The sequence below is a fragment of the Triticum aestivum genome, chromosome 3B (genome assembly GCF_018294505.1).
Source record: "Triticum aestivum cultivar Chinese Spring chromosome 3B, IWGSC CS RefSeq v2.1, whole genome shotgun sequence".
Classification (NCBI taxonomy): domain Eukaryota; kingdom Viridiplantae; phylum Streptophyta; class Magnoliopsida; order Poales; family Poaceae; genus Triticum; species Triticum aestivum.
The window spans coordinates 805,552,299-805,564,291 of NC_057801.1; the positions used below are offsets into that span (position 1 = coordinate 805,552,299).

The window sequence follows — 11,993 nt, forward strand, 5'->3', positions numbered from 1 at the left end:
TTCATACTGCTATACTAATAGGGATGGCATCGTGGATCTAAGAGACATTCACGGCCGATATTGCTGATGAAATGTTTAAAATGCATACCTCGATAGTTCAGCAGGGGACTGGGCGGATCGGATGTATTGGAGGCTGGTAGTCAAGGTCCAATTCCGAGCCGGCGACGGCGGGCCGTCGGGGAAACTTCAGACGGTGATCTGCGCCGCCGCCATGAGCGTTCTTGGTAGGTGGGGGGTGGGGGTGCTGTCTATGGAGAAGAACAATTAATGTTCCCACTGGGCGTCGGGGCAACCGAGCTGCCTGGCAAACATTTGTTCGACCTGTGCCAACTATGGGTACAAGTTGCAACCTGTTCTGAAATGCTGCCTATATTGGTGCTGGCTTTTGGAACATCTGTGGCTAATGGAGGAGGGATCCAGGACCATTGTCGATGCAATACGACCCAATACAGAATACTGGATAAGAAACAACTAGATGCTATACATTTGGCAATTAATGCGCAATGTTGATCCACAGGCTACGAGAGGGTGAGGATATGCATAGCACTGGACGCCGTGCACCAAATGAACTTTTCGGCTCACATTACCTTATTATAATTGCTCTTGTGCAAGATCCAACTTTGACGTGTGCTCCTTGTTAAAAGCACAATGACAGGAAAACATAATTAGTTGTGCTAGATTTTTTGAGTGACGGGTGTATCAACCCTTTTGTTTAATCTTAAAAAAAATTCTTTTGATTTCGATTAGATACTTTTTTCTTTTTTTAGTAAATTGGTATTTGCTTCCGCAATTCCAATTATATCTATACTTTATTTAATTTATTACTCCTATTTATTATTCCTGGAATTATCTATTTATCGGGACAGATAATACCCCATTCTAGGAAGGGCTGAGTTGAGTATTATTAATTTAGAAGATATGCTCACCTTCTTATTTCCCATCCTTAGTTTAGGAAAGTGGAAAGTTTTTTCCTTTTATTTTAGGAATTTTGGGAATAGAACATTTCAACAAACACTAAAAACGTGTCTAGATACATCCTAGAAAAAATCTAAGACATGTAATTTGGGACAAAGATAATAGTAGTTTCCTTGTTCCTACATTCGAACATTTGGCACGACGTGAGCTCACCCGAGTTATCTATAGGATTAAATGTTTTTTTCCCGAAAATGCATGATAGAAACGCACTTGCAATTATCGTTTCATCGCCACAAAACTCATGTTGGTTTGCCGTGTCATGTGTTTGTTTTCTGTACGTACCTCCCCAAGCATGCATGCACAAAATCAGAAATCTGTCCTCCTGCATGCAAATGTTTGTTTTCAGAACAAACATATATATTCTACTATGAAGAATCTCTGCACTGCATGGTTTGCTTTGAAGCACATATTGGCTACTCCATCTGTTCCTAAATATAAATCCTTTTAGATATTACAATATGTATTATATATGGAACAAAATAAGTGAATATATACTCTAAAATACTTTGATATACATCCATATATAGTTCGTATTGAAATCTCTAAATGTATGACACTCGGTATTCTGTAAGCAAAGAAGCTCATCTTGCATGCAAGTTTCTAAAGAGCGTCCGTCCCCAGGGGTGTATCTATATTGGTGAACTCATTAACAAAATCCTGGCTACACCACTAGTCTGAACGTGCTGGCTGGTGTACGATGGTGTGGGCGTGCGTGCGGCTCGGTGTGCCAAGACGCGGAGTAGGCAGGGAGGCTCGCGACTGCTCATGGATGCTGTACAGACGTGAAATTTGTTTGGAAAAAGTTGGGTTTTGAAAGGTGCTGCAGCGTGAGGGATACACTGGCCACTAGCACGTTGATTTGTGAGCTAGGAAAATAAAAAGACAAGAAAGTTAGAAGGCACGTGGTGCTATGGTTGTGGAGCCGATGTAGTAATGAAAATTTGGGCATCGGTTGTTGCATGTACCATATTGGTGCTACAATATGATATGGTGACGCTTCATCTTTTAGGTTGTGAAAGCGTGTGTGAGATTGATATGTTTTTATAGATCGGTTGCGGCTGATTCATTTAAAAATTCATTGGCTCTTTCAAAGATTCTAAACCAAATTCAAAATTGAATACCTCACTTGAATGAAATAGGTTCAGAATAGGGAACATACGGAATAAAAATAATTGAATGAGAGAGCTCCTTGAGCAATTATTGACCCGGTTAAGATCGGACGAACCAATTCTAAATTGAAGACTTCAGTTAGTTTCAAGGCTTAAAAATTAGTGAGCATGGTGTATACTACCTCGTTCCTGGTGTTTGGTCCCTTTTTATTTCGCGCCCAACTTTGACTATAGATTTAACTAGCAACATATTAATGCATACCACAAAAATTATTTTGCTAGATTTGTATTCAAATGTACTTTTCAATGATATTATTTTTGTTACATATACTTACATCATGTTAGCACTTCTTTGAACTTCACGTTGTAAAGCCACTTTGGACTTTCTCTGCAATTCCGCGAAAAAGACCAAAGTGCAGGCAAGGGTGAGCGACGGTGCACTGGTTATCGAAGAGCATTTCCTCAATATATCCTAGCGATCTCCATCAACGTGTAACTCAAGGCATTGCCTCAATATATACAGTGCGATCCGAGAAAAGGGTTTAACGCTTCCACAATATTTTACATGGTCATCAGAGCCTCTTCCTCCTAGATCAAAAATTCCATCTAGCAATCATGTCCAACCCCACCCACTCCGCCACCAGCACCATGAGTGCGCTATCCACCCAAACCTCCATGTCTTCCACCTCCGTACCATCATCCAGCACAACCCAGGCCGTGACCTTAATTAGGATCTCCACCCCAAGAGAAGCTCACACGAGGCAATTTCCTCATGTGGAAGGCCATCGTGCTCCCGCAGATCTGAGGAGCGCAGATGCAGCACTTCCTGGACCCGACGAGCCCTGTGCCGCCGGCCACCATCACCGTCACCAAGGACGGGAAGGAGGAGCAGTTCGCAAACTTTGCGCGCACCCTCTGGTATGCTCAACAGCAGCAGCTCCAAGGATATTTGATGGGATCTCTGTCCCGCGAAATCCTGGCCCAAGTCGTCACCCTCCAGACGCCAGCGGAAGTATGGGCTGCTCTCCATGCTACGTTCGCGGCCCAGACTCAGGTGCAGAACATCAACACCAGAATCGCTCTTCACAATCTCCAGAAGGGAAACGCCAGCATGACAGACTACCTCGCCAAAATCAAATCGCTCACCGACGAGATCGCTTCTAGTGGTGAACCCCTCTCCGATGGTGAGATCACATCTCACATCCTCGCTGGACTCGATCTCGAGTATAATCCAGTGGTCTCCGCGTTGGCCGCCCGGGTGGAGCCGGTTACTGTCCCTGAACTCTACAGTCAACTTCTCTCCTTTGATGCGTGCATGAATCTGCTCCAAGGCCTCAACCACAGGCAGTCATCTGCTAACGCGGCCGTTCGTGGACGAGGCAGGGGTTGTCTTGGGCGTGGTCATCAGGGGCATGCACACGGCGGCAGTAGCAGCGGACGTGGACGCGGGGCGAACCAGAACGCTCGCTCTGGAGGTGGCGGCTACAATCATCAGGCGGGAGGCTACAACCATCAACAGCAGCACGCGGGCGACTACAATCAGCAGCGTGGACCTCAGGGCGCGCCTCCCTCAAATACTCGTCGGCAGTGCTGCCAACTGTGCAGAAAACCAGGTCATGAGGTAATGCAATGCTGGCACCGTTTTGACGAAGACTATGTTCCAAAAGAACATCATGTTGCTGCAGCAATCCGAGAGCAGGAAGAAGATGCAGCCACGGTGTGGTATGCTGACTCCGGTGCAACAGATCACATTACCAGCAAACTTGAGAAGCTTGCTGTCCGTGAAAAATACTATGGTGGTGATCAAATTCACACCGCAAGCGGTGGAGGTATGGATATTCATCACATAGGTCAAGCATTAATTAGTTCCCCTAATTCAAAACGTGATCTTCTTTTGAAAGATGTTCTTCATGTTCCTCATGCCAATAAAAATCTTGCATCCATGTCTCCCTTAACTTCTGACAATAATGTCTTCTTTGAAACTCATCCTACCTATTTTCTTATAAAGGATCGCGCGACGAGGGAGCTCATCCATCACGGTAGATGCATTGGAGGACTTTACCCCATCACATCCGGAGCTCTTAGTTGTCATTGTCATCAAGTTTATTCCGCCCACAAGCCCTCTTTGGCAAGATGGCATCAAAGATTAGGACATCCGTCATCGGTCATAGTTAAGAAAATAGTGAATAAAGGCAATCTTCTATTGTCTCATGGTCAAGTTGAAGAGTCTGTTTGTGATGCTTGTCAATGTGCCAAAAGTCACCAACTTCCTTATCCTAGATCAAATAGTGGGTCAAAAGCTCCTTTAGAACTTATTTTCAGTGATGTATGGGGTCATGCAAGAGACTCGTTTGGGAGAAAGAAATACTATATTAGCTTCATTGATGATTATAGCAAATTTACTTGGATATATTTTCTCAAGTTTAAATCTGAAGTTTTTTCTATCTTTCAAGAATTCAAAAAACATGTAGAACGGCACTTCAACAGAAAAATTCTCACAGTCCAAAGTGACTGGGGAGGAGAATATGAGAAATTCAATTCGTTCTTTCGTGACACAGGCATAGAGCATCATATATCATGCCCTCATGCACATCAACAAAACGGATCTGCCGAACGCAAACACCGTCATATTGTTGAAGTAGGACTTTCTCTTCTTGCTCATGCATCCATGCCACCTAAGTACTGGGATGAAGCTTTCATCACATTTTCCTATCTTATAAATCGCTTACCCAGTAAAGTGATTGGTAATTCGACTCCTTTAGAAAGATTGTTTCATCAAAAACCAGACTACAATTATCTCAAGATTTTTGGGTGTGCTTGCTATCCCAATCTTCATCCCTACAATCGCCACAAACTTGAGTTGCGCTCCACTCAATGTGTCTTCCTTGGTTATAGCAATCTTCATAAAGGATACAAGCGTCTTGAAATCTCCACTGGATGCATTTATATTTCTCGCAATGTTGTCTTCGATGAAACTATTTTTCCTTTTGAAAAACTTCATCCCGATGCAGGAGCTCTCCTACGTGCTGCAATAGCACTTCTTTCTAACCTTGTCCCTAATCCAGATCACGGGGATGAATTAACTAAAGATGATCATGTGATTAGTCCCAATGAAAAAGAAGTTTTTGATGGTTTTGTTGATGAATGTGCAGTAACAGATCATCATTTTATGTGTGGAGAAACAAACAAAAGGAACAGCAGCAGATCCGAGGCAAATTTGCCTGATCCAGGTGTGTCAGCGCCTGCCAGCACTCGAGCCGAGGTGGATCTGGGCGACAGGCTGGTGGTGGCCGACAGCGCGGGGCCTGGAAGTCCTCCTGGCGCGCGTGTGAGCGGCTTGCTCATGCCAGTGGTGGCCGATAGCGGGGGGGCTGGGAGCTCTCCTCGTGCGTGAGTGCGGTTCGCCTCGCTCCATGTATGAGCGGGCCGGGCTGGATGGGGACCAAGAGCCTGAAGCAGGGCCCAGCGTCAGTTCTCCGTGCCACATGCCCGAGCGCAGGTCCGAGGAAGTCTTTGTCTCGCCTGCTTCTTCGAATCTGGAGTCAACAACAGCAGATGTGACGGGATCTTTTGCGGCAGAAGAATCAGCCCAACTCCTACCAACCCTGGATCTTTTGTGGCAAGGGCAGCAGTACCATCACATGTTACAAGGTCAAAAATAGGTGTATTCAAACCAAAAGAATACAAGGATGGTACAATAAGGTATGACAAGATTAAACATGTGTTTCTTACTAGTAGTGGTGAGCCTACTCATTTATATGATGCACTTGCCCATGAAGAGTGGAAAAGGCTATGGATGTTGAATATCATGCACTCATGAAAAATAAAACTTGGCATCTAGTACCACCAGGAAGAAGTAAGAATATAACTGACTGTAAATGGGTCTATAAGATCAAAAGAAAATCTGATGGAAGTATTGATAGATACAAGGCTAGATTAGTTGCAAAAGGATTTAAGAAAAGGTTTGGCATTGATTATGAGGATACCTTTAGTCATGTTGTAAAGTCAGCTACCATTAGACTTGTATTGTCAATTGCTATTTCCGGAGGATGGAGCTTGAGACAGCTAGATGTTCAGAACGCGTTTCTTCATGGTGTTCTGGAGGAAGAAGTGTTCATGCGACAGCCACCAGGTTATGATTATAAAAGCAAGCCAGATTATATTTGTAAATTGGATAAAGCCTTATATGGACTAAAACAAGCACCAAGAGCATGGTACTCAAGGTTGAGCACACAGTTACAACAACTTGGGTTTACTCCATCTAAGGCAGATCCCTCGTTATTCTTCTACAGTAAGGGCAACATTACTATATTTGTACTTATTTATGTTGACGATATAATTGTTGCCACCTCCAGTCCAGATGCTACTACCAGCTTACTTAAGGATGTGAAGCTAGAATTTGCATTGAAGGACTTGGGAAATCTTCATTGTTTTCTTGGGAGAGAAGTCAAGCAGGTAAAACATGGCATACTTCTTACACAGGAAAAATATACCACTGATATACTCAGGAGAGTAGGGATGGAGCATTGCAAACCTATAACTACACCAATCTCAACCTCGGAAAAACTTACTGTTGAGAGTGGAGAAGCACTTGGGTTAGACGATGCAACAAATTACAGAAGTGTTGTAGGTGCACTACAGTACTTAACTCTTACTCGTCCTGACATTTCCTATTCTATGAATAAAGTGTGTCAATATTTGCATGCTCCTAGTATAGCTCATTGGACTGCAGTAAAGAGAATTCTGAGGTATCTAAAGTTTATAGAAGGACTTGGAATTCAGATTGTCAAGTCTCCATCACTACAAACAAAAAACACTTCCGTGATGATACGGGTTTGTCACAGTAGGTCGCATTTTTTGTCATGCATATACATCCATGACGATTTTATGACAGAATCAAGATAGTCATACCCGTGCTGTCGTAGAAGTGTTCCATGACATTACCAAAACTATTATCACGGAAAATCGCAATAAATCGCGCGTCTCAGAAGTGCTTTCGTCAAGGGTGACTGACACGTGGCATGCACCGTAACGGAACACCGTTAAGCTATCACTACTAGGGAAAAGCCTATACACAGAAAGTTACTAGTAGCGAGGGTTAAAAACCCTCGCTACTGCTACTTACCAGTAGCGCAGTTTTTAAACCTCGCTACTACTAAGTTGATAGCAGCAGCGCGGGTTTTTAACCCTCGCTACTACTAAGTGGTCTGTACCGTGCCCCCGGGACATGCCATAGTAGTAGCGCGGGTTTTTAAAACCTCGCTACTACTAAGTTTGATAGCAGTAGCGTTGGTTTTTAGCCCTCGCTACTACTAAGTGGTGCCATAGTAGTAGCGAGGGGGTAAGAAACCGCGCTACTACTAAAGGTCCCATTTTCAAACTCTACCCCCCCCAGGGGGATCGCCTTTTCAGTTTTAAAAAAATAAACGAAAATGATGAAATCTAAAAAAATAAAAGAAAATAAGTTTCCCATGTGATATGTGGTCTAGTTGTTGGGAAAATTTGCAAATATGAATTTCGACTTTATTTAATCTCTCGAGAATTTGTAAAAATGGGCATAACTTTTGCATACTAACTCGGATGAAAAAGTTTTTTATATGAAAAATCATCTACTCGAAAAGTTACAACCAAATTTAACTGGGGGAACCCTGTTAAACATTTTCAAAATCCTCAAAAACCTAACAGAAAAAAAGTTACGGGGCTTTTAAGATCTAGAGTGGAAAAAATCGAAAAAATTTCAAACTGTGTGGTCAAATTGTGGTCAAACAATGGTCAAACTAATTATTCTAGAATATTAGTGTTACTAAATAATTATTTTAGTTTTTTTGAATTTTGGTCAAATCTGGTCAAACTATTGCCAAATTGTGGTCAAACTGTGGTCAAACTAATTATTCAAGAAATATTAGTGTTACTAATTTTTTAGAACAATAGTTTCAAACTCAAATAGTGAAATGTGTGACTTCATGCTCAAGCTAAATTCCTGAGGTTAATAGGATTGACATCTTACTATTGTCAGGAAAACAACAAGTGCAGACTTGGAAACGAGGGAGAATAGAACCCGGAAGTTAAGCGTGCTCAGGCTGGAGTAGTGAGAGGATGGGTGACCGTCCGGGAAGTTAGATGATTTGGAATGATGAGGGGTAATTAGAGATTAAATTGAGCAGCGATGAGGGGTGATTAGAGATTTGAGGTTAAAATAATTTAGAAATTTGAAAATTAGGGAAAAAAATCAAAATATTTTTTCAAAAAAATTCAAAAAAAACCACGCTGGTAGTAGTAGCGCGGGTTTTTATCCACGCTACTACTAAAGGACGTAGTAGTAGGGTGGGTGGCACCCGCCCTACTGCTATACGTTAGCTGTAGCGCCTTATTAGTAGCGCCGGCCCCGCGCTACTAATAGGCCCAAAACCCACGCTGCTGCTAGGCTTTTCCCTAGTAGTGTATCGGGTCCGGTTTTGGATCCGATAATCCGTTAACAGCCCGGAACAATGGGGATTTTCCACGTGTAAAATCATCATTGGCCACAGGAAACACGTGTTGCCTCACCATTGGGACACATGTCATCCACTCATTGGACAGGAGGCGCCTATGATAGGTCGACACGTGGCATGGCCCAACAGTGGCCCATTCTGGTGAAAAAGGCCGGCCCAGTAAAAATTAGCAGGCCGGCCCATATAAGGCCTACTTGTGTCAGGTCCATTTAAGCCCACGGCCCATATGAGATGTGTCAATTCGGCCCGTCAACGACCCGTTAAAGATTTGACACCATTGCAGCCCATCGTCAGTTCGAGCCCGTTAACAGCCCGCTATATATTTGGGCTCAATATCGGCCCGATGAGATTTCGGCCTGTTAACAACCCATTCAATGGATGGGCCAATTTTCAGGATGTACATCTTTCGGCCATTTAGCGACCAATTTAAATGTTGGGCTAATTTCCGGCCCGGTGTGTCCTTCAGCCTGTTGACGGCCCATAAATCTAATGGGCCATTTGTAGTCGGACCTGAGTTTCGGCCTTTTAGTGGCCCATTTAAGTGTTGGGCCAATTTCCGGCCCGGTGTCACTTTCAGCCTGTTGACAGCCCATGAATCAGTTGGACCATTTATAGTCGGACCTGAGTTTCGGTCTTTTAACAACCCATTTAAGTGTTGGGCCAATTCCCGGCCCTGTGTGCCTTTCGGCCTGTTAACGGACCATAAATGAGTTGGGCCATTTGTAGTCGGAGCTTAGTTTTGGCCTTTTAACGGCCCATGCCCTTCATGGTCCAATACCAGCCCGGTTTCTCTTTCGGCCTGCTAAAGGCCCACAACACAGTTGGGCCATTTACAATACGACCTGACTTTCGGCCTCTTAGCGGCCCATGCTCTTCATGGTCCAGCATAAGCCCATTGTCTCTTTCGGCCTGCTAAAGGCCTATAGTACAGTTGGGCCATATGTAGCCCAAACTTAGTAACGGCCTGTTAACGGCGCGTGAAACAAATTGGGCCCACCTGTTGCCCGCTTTGATGTCGGTCTGTTAACGACCCGGGAGGTAAGAGGCAGGCCGATCATTAACTTTCGGCCTAGTAACGGCCCGTTAACTTAATGGTCCCACTAAAGTTCGTACATGTCTTTAGGCCAAATTAGATAATTTGAGCCCGTTACGATGAGCAATTATGAACAGGACCAAAACCGATCAAGCAAAGGTACGGCATACAGGGAATAACGTTGCTCATCCTGCATATATTACAGGAAATTACATCCACTGGGCAATCAAAGATTGATGCCAGTGCAAATAAATGAGCAGAACCTAACCATCTACAACGTCATAATCTGGAACCTCGGCACAGATGACGCCCATACGCATGTGGGCAAGTTTTTGCTGCTTTGCTACATTGTGTCTGAAAACATTGATCAGTTGTTGTGTCGCACGACTCTGCACCTCTGATTCATCCACCATTTCCATCATTGCTTCAGCCATTAATTGGTTCACAAACATACATTTATTCCGTTTCATTCGAGATAGAGGATACTGAACAGATTCAGATGGGGATTTTGGCAGGCTTGTATTATTAATAGTGGAGAGTGTCTCGACCACTTCATCATAACATAAATTAGGACAGGAACCAAACAGATTAATCATGAGTTATTGCCATATTACCTGGCCTAGATTTACTGGAAAGAAACAATGGGGTTGCCTTGCTGTTTTCAGAGTTTGTCTTCTTATGTTCAGCAGCCTGCACAAAATTAATACACTAGCATTGCTATCATTGGCCAAGTCAAGATAATAGGAAAGCAACATTGACACAACAAACGTTTGGGCAACTAGCCTACACCAAATTAACACAATATGGCACAACTATCATCAGCTAGGTAAGGTAATGCGAAAGCAACATTGACACAATGAATGAATGGGAAACTAGAGAAGCACTACAATTCAGTAATGTGCGTGGTATGAGATAGTACACTCATGCAACTCAGTATGCAAAACTACCAGGCAGTTTTCCTTACAAAAATGAACATTGGCACCTTTAACATTTTGCTACAACTAATTTTAGATCAGATAAAGGTTAGATTCACGTAGATTAACAAAATACATGCTGATGTAAAAATATAGTGATATACAACAGGTACTTACATTAGCATTGGAGCACATAGAATTCCCGCAAGATATTTTCCTTGAATACGATCCCAATGGAGGAAGTCTTCTATTGTTTAACCTTATGTTCTAAAAGAGACATGGGTAAGAAACATGTAGAAAATATGATCAGAATGCTATAAAATTTCATGATTTAAGGATACGCACACGCTTCTTAGAATGGAGTTGACATTCTTTTGCTGGACTGGAGCGGACTAGTTTTTTGGCCACTGAAATCTGCTTATTATCAGGTGGAGTTGCGTTTCTCTATGCTGGAGCAGTATCTATGAAAAATGGAGTTAGTTTATTATCTCCTGGCGTTTGGATCTTTTGCAAAGACCTAGCTTGTAACCCTTCAGATTCTAACATAGCCGTCTTCCCCTTGCATGCCTTATATAGAAGAATGGTGATTCAGTTATAAAACATGCTACAGCAGAGATGGAATAGGTACTGAAGAATAGAAAGGCATGACATATGGACATGTATTCCCTCCATCCGGAAATAAATGGATGGGTCTAGGCATATTTCAATTCTAGATACATCCAATTTTATCCATTTCTGGGACATGTAATCCGGACGGAGGGAGTATGATGTAAGAGCTAGGGATACGACAGGGCAACATAGTAAAAAAACACTGAAAACCCACTGCAGAACCAAAGTATTCAAACCCACTGATATGAGATAGTACACTAATGCAGCTCAGGATGCAAAACTACCAGGCAGTTTTCCTTAGAAAAATCAACATTGTGGCATTTAATCATACATTTTGCTACAACTAAATTTAGATCAGATAAAGGTTGGATTCATGCCGATTAACAAAATACATGCTGATGTAAAAATAGTGATATACAACAAGTACTTACATCTACATTGGAGCATAGAGAATTCCTGCAAGAATATTTCCTCATAAACGATACCATTGTAGAAATTCTTCTATCTGTTAAGCTTATTTTCTAAAAGAGAGATGGGTAAGAAACATGTAGAAAATATGATCAACATGCTATAGAATTTCATGATGCAAGGATACGAACACGCTTCTTAGAATCGAGTTGACATATTTTTGCTGGACTGGAGCGGACTAGTTCTTTGGCCACTGGAATCTGCTTATTATCAGTAGGAGTTCGGTTTCTCTGTGCTGGAGCAGTATCTATAAAAATTGGAGTTGGTTTATTATCTCCTGGCGTTTGGATCTTTTGCAAAGGCCTTGTTTGTAACCCTTCAGATTCTAACATAGTCATCTTCCCCTTGCATGACCTGTATAGAAGAATGGTGCTTTAATTATAAAACATGCTAC

At 42.7% G+C, this 11,993-nt stretch overlaps 1 pseudogene; it reads left to right on the forward strand.

Moving 5' to 3' along the window:
* Positions 1-3,258: 3,258 nt before the first annotated feature.
* LOC123073127 (uncharacterized) lies at positions 3,259-3,394 on the forward strand (annotated as a pseudogene).
* Positions 3,395-11,993: the final 8,599 nt, after the last annotated feature.